Below are 17,943 nucleotides of genomic sequence, written 5' to 3'. Positions count from 1 at the left end.
CTGATACAATAAAAACACCACCACGCAGTTATATGTAAAACTAACAACCCACTCGGCTGTACCAGAACCAAACACAGCGGAAATACAACGGACACACATACAAACTAAAAACGAAGACTGCTAATCGGCTAGGCTTACACCACACAACAAAACAACACTCCAGGAACAAAGCTGGAACACAAAGCTAAATACACAAATTCATATACCAAAATACAGATAAACAAAAGCGGAGACAGGTCTTCTGATGTGACATGGGGACCGGCAGGCAGGATACTCCAAGCGACTCCATAAACAACCTAGTACCTGAAAAAGATAGTGTCCACGGGGGTGAGTTCAACAACTTAGCAGATACCTAGTTGACATATATAGTAAACTATAACAAATGGTAATAACTATGGAGTACAGTCTCTTGGACAAAAGCTGGAAGATGCACAATAGAAAAGGCTGAAGAGAACTGTACTCACCAGGGCCTCCTATTAGAATAGTCAGGTCGTCAGACCGAGAGTATCATAAATCCTGTATGCATGTCAAACATATGCATCCATTCAAATGAAACATATAAATGCAACAAACACAATCAGTAAATGCATAAATGCATATGATGCCAATGACATGGTCACCTCTGACGCCAGTCAGCCATCTCACACACGATGGTGAGACTGAGTGGGTAGGGTTGTGACAACCGTGCACTCTACCGTCATTACTCCTGATGAGTGACCGAGTGGACGGGATGCTGTCGGAGTACACCTATCCTCCTATCCCAAATCATAAATGGGGGAGCTCAATGCTCTCATCTCCCGGTACACGATGACGGGAAGGAATCTCTGCCGGCTACCACACTGCGTCGCACTACCCATGAGTCGACCAACGGAGCCAAACAAAGTCCAACCGTCTGCCGGCTACCATGCTGCTACACTAAACCAGCGGAGCCTAACAGAGCAGAACTGTCTGCCGGCTACCACGCTGAGTCACCGGACCAGCGGAGCCAAACAGCAGAACTGCCTCACACCTGTCTGATATACCACTAACCCATGATTGATAGTGTGTGCAGATCCATGTAACTGGTGATGTGCTCAACAATAATGGAGCCGACAATCACGCAGCATGCAATCATGTGAATGATGCATGACACTAAGCATGACAAAATCCTGGACAGCATAGCAATATCCATATATAAATAAAATGTGTACCATAGGACAATGAACCAAATCAAAGGTACACAAATCAGATAAGGTATAAAAACCTTGATCCTGAACATAATAAACACATGGTTGTGTCACTACCCCTATTAGCATGTATAATCAGGTAGGTACTAACATAAAGTGCATAATATGTAAACAAAACAAGAATGTAACCGGTATCGAGTAGTGACCAACCGAAGCAAAGACGAACATAATCATTACTAAAGGTTATAACCTACTAAACATATCAACATGACATTATCAAAGATAAGTCAACGTACCCGCCTCCAATGTAGATCGAGCTAGACAACCTCTGCGTCAAAGTGCTCGTCCCAAATCAATGTCCTGTAATATCAAACATATACGGATTTAGCTAATACCCTTATGCATTTAATTAGCTAACCAACCATTAATCCAAATCCAACTAGGTTTAGCGTCCCATTTCACAATTACAATGGATTAGGTATCCCCAATTATCTACAATCAAATTGGATTAGATTAATACATGAACTAATCCAAAACTCACCTAACTCGATAATGTTCATTGATGGCTCACGACCGGAGGAATTCGTGATCGGAACTCAGTGACCTAATCTATAGATCACCCTCAATAGAAATGGCTAAAACTATAAAGATTGATCAACCAATTAAACATAATATACCCATACAAAAAAAATGCGATCAGATCCTTACAAGTCTGATACCAAACACATCGTACCCCAATCAGGTCCGAAGCTTCCTCTGGTGAAATCCCAATGCCACTGTGGTGCCGAGCCGGGACAGAAAAGGGTGGCGACGATGCTAGGGCACAATGTCAACAATCAGCCGATGGGGAAGAGGGCTCAGCAAAATCCTGCGACCACAGTTAGGGCTCACGGCAACCGGCGTGACGACGGCGCTAGGGCACAAGGGAGACGATCTGTGGCGGGTCGGACCTAGTGGTCGGTGACAGTAGTCGGAGGTGCACAGTGGCGGTCGGCTGTGGCGACCGGGCGAAGCAAGAAGGAGAGGTGAAAATCGGTCGGCTCCTCCCTCACTGCAGCAGCTAGGGCAAAGGAGAAGGGGCAGCGTCGCGGGCCTAGTGAGGAGGAAATCAGCCGGTTGTGAACCCAACCTAGGGTTCAGGAAATTGGCCGAATCTGGCGGCGGTGGCGAGGCCAGCAGACACGGGAAGCAAAGATAGGGAAGAGGAAATGGAGAGTAGTGCTCGGATTCCCCTCGTCCTCTGGTTTTGTTCGCGGAGAAGAGTGGCGCCGTCGGGTGGAGAAGGTGAAACGGATTCGACGAAATGAAGAGAGGGTGGCGTCATTTTGGGGGAGATAAGGAGAAACTAATGGTGAGGTGCGGGGGAGGCACGGGTCGGGGAAAGAAAAACGGGTAAAGAGAAATAAAAGAAAAGAAATATATATAATAAAAAAATTCAACTTTTTCTCACTTAAATGGGGTAACCTAAACATACTTTCCCGGGGCCCCGTTTTTATCCCCGTAAACTCGTCCATACGAGCTCCGAAATTTTTTTGAAAAATTTCTAAAAATTCCAGAAATTTTCCATTTTATTATTCGCCCTTTTTCGGTATTTTTACAAACTTAGTTTCCTCTTTTTGTGTCAATAGACACTTAAGTGAGGAGGTTGGTAGATCAATTGAATAGATATTCTTTTTCCGAATCCCTTTAAGTGTGATTTAAGGATTTTCAATATTTTTAATTAAGCATTCAGATTTTGAAAATATGACTAAATACCCTGAGTCACATAATTGGTTAATACATAGTAAATTAAAATTCAATCGATCAACCAATAAAACTTTTCGAATATAGAAATCGAAACTTAGTTGGATATTACCTGTTCTGATTACCTTGAGTGTTTCGTCATTGCCGAATGCGATGGACCCTAGGTTCTTGAATTTCAGCTTAGTGAATTTCAATATATTTTCAATCATGTGCCTGGAGCATCCACTGTCTAACATCCATTGATCCAAATCTTTATGTTCCTACACATAAAGTATTTGATTTGGTTCAATTTGATGGATAGAAAGATAGTTTGATTTAAATTAACTTTTAATGTTCTATCTCACTCAGGCTAGGTTATCGAACATGGTATCCCTATGGGTGATTGTGAGATGGTTTTAGTGAGTTAAAAATTTCCAGTTAGGAATTGGTTAGATTTAAGTATTTTTAACTTATTTAATAATCTTAATTGTGTTAAATTAATTTATTGATTTTATTAATTAAGTTACAATTATATATTAATTAAGCTAAAATTATTTAAGTGATTAAGTTAAAATTATTTAATTAATTAAGTTAAAATTATTTAAGTGAAAAATATTTATTTAAAATGAAATTGATTTAATTAAGTTACAATTTATTTATTTGTTTAAAATTAATTTGTTAATTTAAATTTATTTTAATTCAATTCTAAATTCTACCTAGGTCCATATCACCCATTTCTAAATTATCAATCAAGGAATCTTATGAATTTTGTGAGATGGTTAATTTTATCTTTGATTTAAGTTAAGTCTAAGGATTAATTTACATTTGAGTTAGACTCAGGTTTTTCAATTGGTCAATTAAATACACATTTCAAAGATTAGCTTCCAAGCTATGGTGAGGCACTATGCCTTCTTGGGTATGAGATCATCCACCACTTCTAGACAAAGCCGCTCCAAGAAATTGGGTATTTAATTTTCCTTTTGAAATCCCTAGGTCTAACTAGTCAAGTGTAAATTACGCCTAGGTCCTTATCTAGCCTAATCTAATCATGTGTAGTAAGCAACAATCATCAAACAATTCTAAAAATGGGCTTCATATTGGCTCACCCTGGATCATAGCCTCGATATGGTCTATCAAGGTAATGAATTTGATCCTTGGGGACCCAATATTGTCCAAGTCCAACTTGATTAACTAAGTTCGACTTGGGGACCCATGCTTGGACTAATTTGTTATTATTTCTATTTAGCAGAGATAAATACGACTTGTATTTCTTTTAGCTTTGAATCCAAGTCCAGATCTGTTGTAAACGGCTCGCTATTTTTCAAGAATCAGATCAAGATTCTTGGAACTCAGAGTAAATCGTTCCAACGTGTCCTTTAGTTCCTTGACTTGATTTTTCATACTAGAATTCTTTTCCTCAAGCTTTTGGACTTGAGTTGAAGTTCTAGTCTGATCAACATCAGTTAAGGAGTTAGGGTTAATCACTTCTTTAAAGAATGTTACTTCCTTTTGATGTGACTTGACCCAGACATTCGATTTAGCTAGCTTATGTAACAGATAATTAATTAAACTATATAATTTATCTAATTGACAAGTACTTATAGTGGGTTTTGGTCCTTCGAAAACGGATAAGGATCCGTGGCTTCGCTCGGACTCAGCTTCTGATTCACTCTCGATCTCCGATTCGTCGATGTGTTCTAGGGTCGTTAGTGCAAGAAAACTCGTCTGCTCGAGTGCTTTGTCGGAATCTTCTGAGGAGGACTCGTCCCAAGTGGCTTATAGTGCCTTCTTCTTATTCTGCTTCTTTGCTTCTTTTAGATTGGGACAATTAGCCTTGACGTGTCCCTTTTGATTGCACCTGTAGTAGGTTACTTCGAATTTTACCTTAGGACTTATCTGTTCCTTTTTGGACTGAGCCACCTTCTTGATATCCTTCTTTGTGAGTCCCTTCTTCTTTTTGTAGAGCTTGCGTACTAGGTTGACGAGTTCGGCGTCTATCTCGTCGTCATCATTATCCAAGTCTGGTTCTTCTTTGGACTCAAGTTCGATCTGACACTTCTTCCTTGCATCCTTTGTCTTTCTTGTACCTACAAACAATGCAACACCTTTTTCGACCGGTCGAGCATTTGTCTATTCATGTAATTCGAATTCAGAAAATAGCTCATCTAACTTAATTAAAGACAAATCCTTAGAAATTTTATAGGCATCAACCATGGGCACCTACAAAGTGTTCCTTGGTAACGCATTAAGCGTGTACCTTATGACATCGCGGTTCTCCACTTTCTGTATGATCGCGTGCAGTCCATTCAGTAGATCTTGAATTCTTGCGTGGAGCTGGCTAGCTGTCTCTTCTTCCTGCACTTTGATGTTATACAATTTATTAAACAGTAAGTCACACTTACTTACCTTTGTGTCGGACGTGCCCTCGTGTAGCTCGATCAGTTTCTCTCACAATTCTTTTGCGCTTGAGAATGGACTGACTCAATTCAGCTCCTCCTTTGTAAGGCTGCATTGAAGGATACACGTTGCTTTTGCATTGGCTTCTACCTTCTTTATTATGCTAGGGTCCCAGTCTTCGCATGATACGGGTTTTCCTACGCCGTCAAGTGGGAGCGAGATGTCGATCTTGATGATCATCCATACCTCAAACTGAGTTTGGAGGTAGGACTCCATTCGGCTCTTCCAGTAGCCAAAGTCTTCCCTAGAGAAGAGCGGTGGTCGGGTTGTGCTATAGCCTTCTTGATGGGCCATTGGAATCTAGCACACAAAGAAAAATAAAAACTTGTTCCAAGACTTGGTCTTGGATTAATAGTGCGGGATAAAGAAAAATAAAATCCGAACTTGAGTGGTGTTGCACCAGCTTCGAGCAAAAACTTTGATTGCGAAAAAAATGGATCAGAAAGCGACAATTATACTGATTTTGATCGACTCCGAAAAATCAGAAAATCACCACAAAAAATATTGCTTGAATGGTGGTTGCACCAATTCGAAGCGACCCCGCTCTGATACCAATTGTTAGATCAAAAAGCGCTAGAGGGGGGATGAATAGCACTCGTGACTTTCACTTTTCATTTCAGAAAGATAAGAGTAAACACAGTGGAAATAAGGGAAATAAGAGCAAACAATGTAAACACCAAGATTTACTTGGTTCGGAGCCTTGGGCGACTCCTACTCCAAGGCCCGCGATCGTTGATTGCTTTCGGTGGATAATTACTATCAATTCGTAAATCTTTACAACTTTTTGAAGTACAATTCAAAGCAATAAAATATACCAACGACAAAAGAAAACAGTGAAGTTGAAGCGTCTAGTCGTCGGAGTCGAGTTGCGGCTTTGTCAGAACGTTCTTTAAGCAGCACACAGAAGATGGGTCGTGTTTCAGATGATGTGCTAAGCTGCTGGTCGAATCCTGCATATAAAGCTCATGGAGGATTCCTCCAACACCATGGAGGGCACCCTCATCCGCACCGAATCCGCAGCGTGGATGAGCTCTGACCACTTCGCAGCTTATCCGCCTGAGGGCACCCTCAACCTCCATGAGGGTACCCTCACGCCAAGGTCCAAGGCGCCCTCAAGCTCCATGAGGGTGCCCTCTACTTAGCATTAAGGGTGCCCTCAAGCTCCATGAGGGCACCCTCGCGTCTTGCTACGAGAGGGTTTCTTCATGCAAAATAGGTTAGTCCAGAATCCAAAAAACATATCCTGCAAAATAGAATTAGCACAATTAAACACAATAAATATGATTATTTGACAGTCACCGACTGTCCGATTCTGACTTCGGACTCCCGACTGAAAATCCTAGATCGAACCGACACCTACTGTTCCCTCACCGAGGAATGCATCCTCACCTACTCTACTCACGAGAGTTTACCTATTGCCAGTTGATCCTCCGGACCAACTAGACTTTTGCTCAACGCCCGAGGCTCCAGGACTTTCCGTTGGACGCCCGCTCCACGACCCGCCCAGTCTTTCACCTGGTTCGTGACACCAAGACTTTCCAGCTAGAGTCCTTGACTCTAGGACTTTTGCCCGAAACCCTCAACCCACCAAGACTTCCCATCTAGTGTTACCACCCCTTAGGACCTAGGATTCCCTCCCCCTAGAGTTTTCCACCTGCCTAGCCGCAGCTAGGGCTTTTGCCTAAGTACACTTAGGACTTTCCTACAAACTCAGTCACACACATTAGATAACAAATAACCTTAACTTTGAACCCTTTGCTATTATCAAAACTTAGGTTCGATCGTCAGATGCTTTCTGCACCAAAAGAAACATCATCAAAGGTTGAAGAAGAAGCCAAGACGAATGAAGAAGAGGTCTTGGAAGTAGTCAACCTTGCTAGCACCTCCACTAAAGTGAAGTCAAAAGACCATATTATTTGCTTCAGGTGTAATGAGAAGGGGCACTACAAGAGTAGGTGTCCAATGGGTAAGAAAAAGGTAACTCCTAAACCCAAACAAGTTATTTTAAATACTAACATAGGTTGTAGGAATAAAAAAATCCTAAGGAGGAAAATAGCCATTGTATGGTTCACGTGTGGGGAGAAGGGTCACTACAACACCAAATGCTCTAAGAAGAGGGAGATTAAGAAGTTAGCACATTTGAAGAAATGGAAGAAGAAGAGAAGCACAAGTTAAGGGAGAGCTTCAAGGGTAAGGGAGGTATACCCTAATTTGAAATGTAATTCAAATTATTGTTTTCCCATGCATACTAGAAGAAATAATTTTGTTAATCATAGTATGCCCATGTATAATTTTGGTTTTAAGTATCATGATAGAAGTAGGGTAAATTTTAAAATCAATCCTAAGGTATCTATGCATGATAAACCTAGACAAGTTAGATTCTCATTACCTAAAGAGAAGAAGGTAATGGAGAACCTAGGCAAAAATCCTAAGAAGGAGAGACATATGCCTAGAAATATGGGTAGGTCTAGGATTGCCCATGGTGTACAACAAGAATCTAGAATTAGGAATCTAGAAAAGGAAAATCAAGCTTTAAAGATAAATCTTGATAATTTAGAGAAAACCCTAGAGAGATTTAATGTTGGATCTAAGGGTTAAGTATGATGTTGGGTGGTCAAAGACCCAACAATGATAGATCGGGTTTGGGATACCGATCTAGTCCCTCCAAGGCCAAAAAGAGATCATATGCTAGGGTGGCACATGATAATGGCAAGGGAGTGTCATCCAAAGCCAATGAGAAGAAATATACAAGGATTGCATATAATTACGGCAAGGGTGATGTGTCCAAGGTTAAGAAGAAAAGGAAGTCTTCTAAGGGGCATTATTATGGTTTAAATACAATAGATGAGTCACCTAGGGAGGTAGCTAAGGTTAAGAGCTATAAGGGGAGCTTAAAGAGTTAAAAGTGGACCCATGGTCAATGTATGTCAAGTGGATATTACTTGGGATTCTAAATGGGTCATAGAATGTGCCAAAGTGGTTTAGAGATAGGCTTGAGTCTCAAACCTAGGGAATTGACACAATTGAGTTGAGTTCATGCATGAAAATATGAAATTGGATTCATATTACATGAAAATTAGTTTTGGATGTATACATGTTATATAAATTAATGCTAGGGATGCATTGTGGTTTAGTATGGGTGAATACATCAAGAGGAAGTCAAAACTAGGACTTTAGGTCAAAGCTCAATTGGACCATTTAGATAGTTTTAGAATTTATGTCAATCTTAGGATATGTGATAGATATATTTTTGAATATATTTTTCTCAAGTAGACACGAGTAAAACAAACCTCTCCATAAAATTTGAGAATTTTTTTATGTTTGTGGAATTTTAAAATTGGGTCAAAAATATTGTTTGAGCTAACAATAAGGTGCTAGTCGACTAATGCAGATACCAGTCTACTGGTAATAGTATTTATCGAATACAGAATACTTCTGTGAGGTTATTTCGACAGGGGTAGTCAACTGTGGTTGAGGGCAGTTGATTAGTACGAGTTTGAAACTATTTTTCAGCATTGGGTTTGATCGGGACAACTCGTATAGGTGTATGAGATCTTTAGTGGATAAATACACGAGTTTAGGGTCAGTTTGGATGATCAAATTTTGACAATTAGGATATTGTTAAAAGCTTTTTGATATTAAGCAAAGGTGGAGAAGTAAGGTTTAGGTGGAAAACATTAAATACCTTTGCGGTGAGAAATTCCTAGTTCAATGGGGAGGTTAGGTGTAGGGGGAGCCTTGAGGTAGATTCTTAAATATTCTTGTGGTGAGAAATTTCTAGTTCAATGGGGAGCAAAGGTGTAGGGGAGCCTTGTGATAGGTTTCAATGCATATTGCATGTTTCATTAGCATGATTAATTGCTATTATGTTTTCCCTAACTTAAACGTATTGCCAAACATAAAAAAAATAGAAATTATTGGAAGTAATCTTGAGAGTCTGGTATGACCATTGTTGGTGCAATTTTTCCTGGGTCAAGGGTGACCAAGTTGACTAAGTTTGAGTTAGCTCAAGCTTAAGTCTTGATGTTTGAGTTTTTTATGTTTGACAATATATAGAGATTGTAGATGCAATTGTCCATTTGGGGAGATTGATCAAGGTTGACTAGTTTAATGTGAAGAAGAGTCAAGTAGGTCAAGGTTGTCCGGATACATGACTAGGAAGTCCTAACTAGAAGTTAGGCAAGGGCAAGTCCAACGGGAAGGTTGGCAAAAGATAGAAATCTAAGTGGGTGGTATTGACCGAACACTTGGTGTGAAAAATCCTGGTGAGTGAAGCTAGGTAGTTGTGAAAGCCTTAGTGAGTGAAGCTAGGTAAAAGAAAAATCCTGGTAAGTGAAGCCAGGTAAGCCCTAGTGAGTGAAGCTAGACAGAAGGGAAATACTGGTGAGTGAAGCCAGGTGAAAAGTCCTAGTGAGTGAAGCTAGGCAGAAGAGAAGTCCTCGTGAGTGAAGCCAGGCAAGTGGAAATCTAGATGGGTCAAGGTTGACCGGACATCTGGTGTTTGGAAGTCCAAGTGGGTCATGGAGGACTAGACACTTGGCATGAGACGGTAAGTCTAAGTGAGTCAAGGTTGACCGAACACTTGACACAAGGAGAAAAATCCAAGTAAGTCAAGGTTGACCGAACACTTGGCATGAGGAGAAAAGTCTAAGTGGGTTAAAGGATTGACCGGACACTTGGTGACGAAGTCCTAACAGGTCAAGGTTGACCAGATGCTATGCAATGAGAAGTTCCAACAGGTCATGGTTGACCGGATGTTGGAAATGGGAACTCTAATCTTGAGTGAAGCTAGTTAGGATGGGTTAATCGATCATGTGATTGATTGAACCAGAGCCCAATTGATAAGTTAATCGATTGGGAAATTCTGTGAGCAAGGGTAGTCCAATCGATCAATCAATCAATTGGGAGTCATCCTCACGAGAGCATAGAATGCTCCCCAATCAATCAGTCGATTGATTGGACTACTCTAATGTAATAGGTGATCAATTAGGAAGGTTTTCTCGTGATGGACGCGAGCCAGCTGGAATAGATTGGTCAATCGATTTCGAGGAAATCTGTGAGAGCACAGAGGTGCTCTGAATCGATCAAAACCTCCCCCAATCGATTGGTCAATTAATTGGGATATGACTGTTTAGCAGGTTGCAAGGTTTAGATACTGGGATCATGTGGATCTGACATGACAATCGATTGGGAGGATGCCCAATCAATTAAGAGCCCTAGAAGTGCAGATATAAAGGTGACGGTGAGATTCAAACAAAATAGCGCTTACACGATTTCTTCTCCACTATTGTTTGCCAAACTTCGAGCTAGGAAGATAAATGTTGTTGCACTTTCCAACTAGTCTAGAGGCATCTTCATCAACAAGAGATCAAGCAAGAAGAGGTTTTTCATTTGTATTTCTTTACTTCTTGTTTCGAGTAGTATCTTATTATTTGAGTTGTACAAGGTTTCTTCACCTCTGAATTGTTCCGAGAATGAGTGTTTTTTATAGTGGAGAGTGTGCTTGTATGTGAATCCTTGGATTAGTCATCTCATCTTTAGGTAGATACCAAATAAATCCTCTTGTTAGCATTGGAAGTTTGCTTGGAGTTTATCTGCTACAAAATCAACATCTATGAAGCAAGCGAGCGAGCGAGACGAACTATTCACCCCCTCCCCCTCTAGCTCCAAAGTAACCCAATAAGTGGTATCAGAGCGAGGTCACTCTTCACCGGAGTCATCATCAGAAAGGGCAATGAGCTAAAGGAAGAAGAAGAAGTTGAAGCCCTAATTTAAACAAGATAAAAGGCTATCATCAAAAGGAAGCTCTACTTCAAGATGGAATTCGAGATGGACTTAGATTTGACACAAGGATGCCTCCGCCATCCACATCTTGAAATCAAGGATCAAAAATTTTTTCATGATGGAGATAGAGAAATGTTTTGCTCTAATGAAGGGATTTGAGGCTCCAACGGATACTAAAGGTAAAATCCTCAAGAAAAGCAAATGGGGCAAGGAGTAAATTCAAAGAAGCGAGGCAAATGACAAAGTGATCAAATTATTGGTCAATCTTTTTGCTGAGCAACATTTTGATTCAAATTAGGGAATATCAAGATGCCAAGGAGCTTTGGAGCAAATTGATGAAGATCCATGAAGTGCCCTCCGCTACAACAAATCAAGAAGAATCAAAAGAGGGTAACTCATTGGATCAAGAAGAAAAAGATTCTGAAGTTGTGAGGTGCTCAACATCAAAAGAAAGTGAAGAAGAGCCATCCTCAAGAGAGCACGAGGACAAAGGCAAAGGAGTGAACTCCTTGTTTTACGTGCATGAGGATGAAGATGAAGAAGCCTCCACCTCTAAGATTGAGGGGGAGCGTCATTCATTGACACCGGAGAAAGAAGAGGCCTCTACTTTCAGATCAAATAAAGAGAAAGATGATGCCACCTCCAAAAATCAAGAAAAATAAAATGAATGATCATGTGCCACCCCTACAAGGAAAAGTATAAAAATTTCAAATTGCAAAAATAGAGATCATATCATTTATTTTGAGTGTAGGAAAAAAGGGCACTACAAGAGTAAGTGCCCCAAATTGACTAAGAAGAATGGCCAAGTGGCACCAAAGGGCAAGGAGAAGCCCAAGAAAGTTGGCCCCACAATACGCAAAGCAAGGGACACATCATGTGTTTCTTATAAATCAAAAAGGACATTATTGAAGTCAATTTCCTAAGAGGAGAAAATCAGCTAAGAGCCAAGGAGGAAGTTTCATTCAAGGGGGAGCCTCCAAGAACAAATTGAAGGGACCACTAGTTAGTGGTAATTATTTTAATTATAATAAAAAGCATGTTAGCTCTAATTTGTATCATTTTAATACAATTTATCATAAAATAGAAAGCATGATAGGGCTAAAGAAAAATATATAGTGTATCATGCTAAAACTACCATACCTAAGGCTAGAAAGGTAGATAATAATTTAGGCAAGAATTCTAAGGATTTTAAATATTTGCCTAAAAATAAAAATGCTCAAGGAAATAAAGAAAAATCCAAATCTAAGGATTTAAGAAGTGAAAACCAAACCTTTAGGTCAAGACTTGATAGATTAGAAGAAGACCCTAAAAATAATGGAAAATATTCTTAAGGGGTCAAATGAGCATAACCTAGGTTTAGGAAGACAAGAGTCATCCAATAGCCATAGGGGTTTGGTTTACAAATCTAAAGCCAAGAAAGGATGTGTCTTCTTATCATAGAGTCCATATAGCTATGGAACTAACCCTAAGTCTAGGGGTCAAGTTAATGTTTCAAGGGTGGTCATCCCTAGAAGTAACCTTGAAAACGAAAAGACCAATGTGGCTAATACTTCTAAGAAGTTCATTAAGAAGGTCACAATGGATGTTATCCCCAGAGTTGATCTAGAGGAGTGAAGCATGAACAAGGCTTCTAAGAAGCCTAGGAAGGTCATTAAGAAGGTATTAAGGGAAGTTATCCCTAGTGAATACCTAAAACACCCAAGGATCACCAATAAGTTTTGAGCTCCTAGGAGTGTGTTCCTTACATCCTAGATGGGCCTATAGAGTGTTAACTTTAATTGAAATGGTAGTTAACCTAACCTTGAAAATTTTGACACTTGGGGGGCATTTTAAGATAGTTGTATTCCTTAAAAATGAAAATGATAAGTGTTTACTCTTTGGAAGAGTAAAATGTGTCAAAATTTGAAGATATGGAATTAATTAAAATTGGCATGATAAGGATAAAGGCAAAAGAAATGCTAAGTTGATATTTTGGCATTTTCTTGGATGATGAGGGCAACCTAGGATTAGGTTTAATTTAGCAAATAATTAGGGATACTTAGATAGATAATCTAGGTATATCATTTATGCTAAATTGTCATGATTATTTGTCCATCATATGTCATAATATCATATTTGCATTTATACTTATTATGAAAAATAAAAACATCATGTCATGTCATACATACATCATATAGCAATAGTATATTTTTTTCAATTATTTATTATGATATATGTCATAAATCATCATGCATCATTTTAAAATTCCTTATAACTAAGGATAATGGCATTAATCAACAAGTGACATCCTAGGTGGATGATCAATTTTAAAATGCCTAGATAGAAATGCATAATCCCTTAGTTTAGGGCAAAACTAATATTTACATCTCATAAGGATTATAGGTTGACTTGTATATTTTTTTAGTGCACATTAGATATAAGTGAGATGTTAGGATGATAAACAAAACTCAAGATGTTGAGATAGTGCATCTTTTTGAGTTATAGTTTCATTTGAACACATAGTTTATATGTTATCCAATAATTGGAAAAGCTAGGTACAAGTTATGTGTATTTAGCCCAAAGAACATGGTTGGAAATTGGTTTCGAAATTTTTTTTTAAATGCTTTTGGAAAATCTTGGTGAAGGTTATTTTTTTAAAAAGAATTATCATTGTATAGTTAGACACAAACTAGAGTAAAATATTAAAGTTTTTAAGAGTTTCTAAATTGATGTAAATCTTTGAAAATGAGATATATTTTCTTATAAAACTATTTTTCCCTGATAGAATATGACATAAATAATTTCTACATAGATTTTTATAATTTTTGAAATTTTATAGAATTATTTAGGAATTTCTAAATTTTGGTTGAAATTTAATTTTAAGAAATTAGAAACTCAATCGATCGGTCAATCGATTGGGAGTGTTCAATAGATCATATGATTGATTAAACTAGATTTTTCTGCGAATAGAAGCTCACGGAATCGATCAGCCGATCGATTAACCCCTTCTTTAATCAATCAGTTGATCGATTCAAGTGCATTTTCTGTGAATAGAAGCTCGCGGAATCAATCAATTAATCGATTGAAGTAGCTTTGATCGATTGAGTCCCAATTTCAATTGATTGGAAAAGCTTATTTTGGCTTAGAATGTCTTATCTCAACCTTTAAGCCATTTTGAGTTACATTAACCATCCTTAACCCTATACAACTTGTTTATGAACATTTATGGGTAGTTTTCATAATGAAAACAAGATTGGAATGGCTAAGAAAGGCTAAGTTGGAGTTTAGGATGAGATTTGCATTCAATATTGATTCTTGAACCTTAAAACTTCAAAATTTGGGTTTCCTAAAGGTTTAGGAATTCCAAGTCATTGTTAGTGCAATGACAGAAGGTTGGAGCATGTTTTAAGAGGGAGTGTTACGATTCTGCAAGTGCACGGATTCATCGTCAGTAATATATAAGATTGTCGAACCACAGGGACTGTTGATTAAGCACTAGAGATGTCGCAAAGTAAGTTATCTACACGGTCGAAAGTTGGCTTTAGCGCTTACAAACTAACGAGAGTGATTGAAGAGAGAAAGAGAAGGATGAAAGAATCGATCTTGGAGTGAATTGAGCTTTGGGAAATGGATTCTAGGATTTCGGTTTTGTTTTGGTGGAACCTGATGTATCATGTTCTATCTTTTCCTCATTGTCAATCAACATGCATTCGCCGGAAGTTAAAGCTACTATCCTTAAGCACTAAATGGAGAAGATCCCTGTGAAATCATGTTACGGTTAAGCCCTGTCACTAGAGCGCCTCGGTAGATCACAAGAATGCAAATCCAATAGGTATCATTAAGGATAGAGATAAGGGTTTAGTTCGGTCTCTTACTTTCTTATGGAGAAGCTGCCTCTCCTTTCAAGGGGGTATCCTAGATGTCTGTGAATGGGTTACCCCTGTCACTAGGGCCCCTCGGGTGTACGATCTAAGATCCTCTCTTTATGAAATTAGTAATTCCTACACAATCGACCAATATGACGAGATAATCTCAGCGAGTCTCATGCATATCAAATAGAAACAAAGCAAGCAAAATCATCCAATAAATAAAGGCATAAACATGAGTCTTACATCAACCCCTATCCAAAACTATTCCCTACATCCATAGAAAAGGAGATCTACTCCATTGTGAGGGAAGAACAACCCCAAAACATAAAGTAAAGCATACTTACAACCCTTGATGTGAGAAGAAGGGGAAGAAGAGATGCTTGCCAAGGTTTCCGATGTCTTAGGGATGCCTCCTTGCTCTAGAGATGGATGCAACGTCAAGGGATGGTGGTGGATGAAGCTCTCAGATTTCCCCCGAAAGGGAGAACCCTTTCCCAAGAAGAGGGATGAAGTTCCAAACCAAAGATACCCCCAAGAATAGGGTTCTTGACCCTTTTATACCTCCTCCAAGCTACCTAGGAAAACTAGGATTACAGGGGTCTGGTAAACCAAGTTTTTTACTAATTAAACTAGGCTTTCTCATGATTTACCCTGAACCAAAGTTGTAGCTCTTGAAATTATCTTCAATCTGATACTTGGATCGAGCCCTGGCTCCAACCAAACTGAAAGTTATGACGGTTCAATATTTGGTCTGCAGTCTGGGCGGAGGTCCAGTTGAACCCACGGTTGGGAGGCATGGTCATGCCATTTAGCACGGGCAGACAATGCTTTCTCTCTGTTGGATCTGAAGAAAAGTTATAGATATTGAAGTCAGCTACGTTTTGGTATAAAGAACATCCTGAAACCCCAACGAAGCGCAAAGTTATGGTCAAATTACGAACGGCCTGCAATCTGCCCAGAATTTAGCACAACCCTGTTTTTGCGTGGCACGACCCGTGTTCTTCATCACACGGCCATGTGGAATCCACACGGCCTCACATGGCTTCTTCTTGGGTTGAGTCACACGGCCGTGTGGCTCATACGGCCATGGCCTTTTTCTTCTCTGCCGAGGTCACACGGCCATGACCTTCCTCCCCTCTGGATTGTTGGTACGGCCGTGCCATTTGGCACGGCCATGTGCTGCTTGGCCACGGGATATTGGCACTACCGTGTGTCTCTCACGAACGTGGCCTTCTTCAAATCTAGATTCCAGGCATGATTATGCCATTTTGCACGGCCTGAACATGCTAATGACCACACGGCCGTGTGGCCTACACAGCCCAAGCTCCTGTGTGCATTTTTGCTCTATTTTTGTTCCAAATAGCTTCCTGTCAATAAAAACAAGCAAAGAGCAGATCTCCAAACAAAATATAATGGAAGTATGACATTACAATGAAATAGGGTACAATAAACATAGATTATGCTAATGAAATATAAGTAGATGTGCGTCAAGACATGCATAAGAGTGTATATAATCTATGCGCATCACACCCCCAGACTTAAACCTTTGCTTGTCCTCAAGCAAAACCTGCAATCTAGATTTATGTGCATAGATGACATGTAAAAATCCCTAATGAATCAATATAAACCTATCATATAGTTTCATTGATGAGCATAATACCAAAATTGTTTGAGTGTGGTCTAAGTAGAAGTTCTCCGTGCTCAGTGTAATAAGTGGCTTAACTTTTTCAAGTGTCAATCTCTAAGCCTAGTCAATTTTTCATTTAACCGTGTTCCTCATACTTTCAGTGATAGGTACTTACCTGCCACACGCAAGGTTCGTTCCCCTCAAAAATGTTATGCATCGTCTACACAAGGTCTCAAAGTAATACTCAGTATCAAGAGAAGCATAGCATTCATTTCCCCAGTAACCTAACTCGGTCTCAAAGTGGTGAATTGCAAGTTTCCACTCATGATAACTATTTTTTATCCCTTATTTTTTCCTTCTTTTTTTTTTAATGTTTGCAAAGTATCAAACTTGAACAAACTTTCATTTTTTTTGGGAGGGGGATTGATTTTTTCCAAATGAGCTTACATGATCTGAATTTTTCCAGTAACCAAAATGTAGTTGAGAGGTCACCATAGAAGCAAGAGTACTAGTCCGGTTTAATGAATCATGACTATTTTTAAAAATATCTACATCAAAGTCAATCATAATGTGAAGAGATCCTAAAACTAGGTCAATATTCAAATTCTTCTAGTAATAACAATGCTCACTTCATGCTACTATGGATAGGAAAATAAAGATCAATAGGCATACTAGCATACCAAATTACACAACATAAATATCTAGATGAAATGTGCTAGTATTTTGCATTAAGGAACAAACAATCATAATGTGATGAATGATGCAACTAGGAAAAATTTATTATGCAAAAGAAATAAGCAAAAACTAAACTAAACCAAATGCATCTAATGCATCCCCCAGACTTAAACTTTTCATTGTCCCAATGAAAACTAAAAACAATGTGGAGGAGATTAAGAGTAAGAGAAGTTACCAAATGATGCGTGCCAAATGCCCATGTCATTAACTTCTCCATCATATAATTGTACTCCTCCTAATCTTTGAGTCTTATAAAAGAAAATTGACAACAAAAATTAAGTAGAGGATACAGGCTTCTTATGAGGAAAGAAATGAAACTAGAAAGGCACTAAAAACATGAATGAAAACAAGATTGAACTTGGGTTGCCTCCCAAGAACGGCTTGTTTAAGGTCATTAGCTCGACCACCTCATTAGATTCATCGAAATCTCGCTCTTGGATGGGTAAGATATTTCATCACCCTCTTACCAAAGGCTCTTATTATGGAGGGAGCTTTCATCAAAAAGTGAAGAATCGCTCTCTCTATCTTCGTCTTCTTGGAAATTCTTTCAGGAGGTCGAAGATGGTTCATATCGAGCTTCCAATTATATGCCCCATGAAAATCT

The 17,943-nt window shown here is 39.1% G+C and overlaps 1 long non-coding RNA gene across 2 annotated transcripts; it reads right to left on the bottom strand.

Annotated features, from left to right (window-relative positions):
- Nucleotides 1-243: 243 nt before the first annotated feature.
- LOC121973111 lies at nt 244-2,542 on the bottom strand. 2 transcript variants are annotated; one of them, XR_006109407.1, is made up of 4 exons: nt 1,900-2,542; nt 1,708-1,807; nt 1,463-1,526; nt 244-303 (listed from the first exon to the last, which is right to left on the bottom strand). It is a non-coding gene; the product is annotated as an uncharacterized LOC121973111 (long non-coding RNA). The 2 variants fall into 2 exon arrangements; XR_006109395.1 differs by lacking the exon at nt 244-303 and adding an exon at nt 463-516 and having other exon boundaries at nt 1,900-2,533.
- Between the last annotated feature and the right edge of the window lie 15,401 nt (nt 2,543-17,943).

The sequence above is a fragment of the Zingiber officinale genome, chromosome 1B (assembly GCF_018446385.1).
Source record: "Zingiber officinale cultivar Zhangliang chromosome 1B, Zo_v1.1, whole genome shotgun sequence".
NCBI classification, from domain to species: domain Eukaryota; kingdom Viridiplantae; phylum Streptophyta; class Magnoliopsida; order Zingiberales; family Zingiberaceae; genus Zingiber; species Zingiber officinale.
Note: the sequence above shows the minus strand (reverse complement) of the source record. Positions and strands in the feature narration are given on the sequence as shown.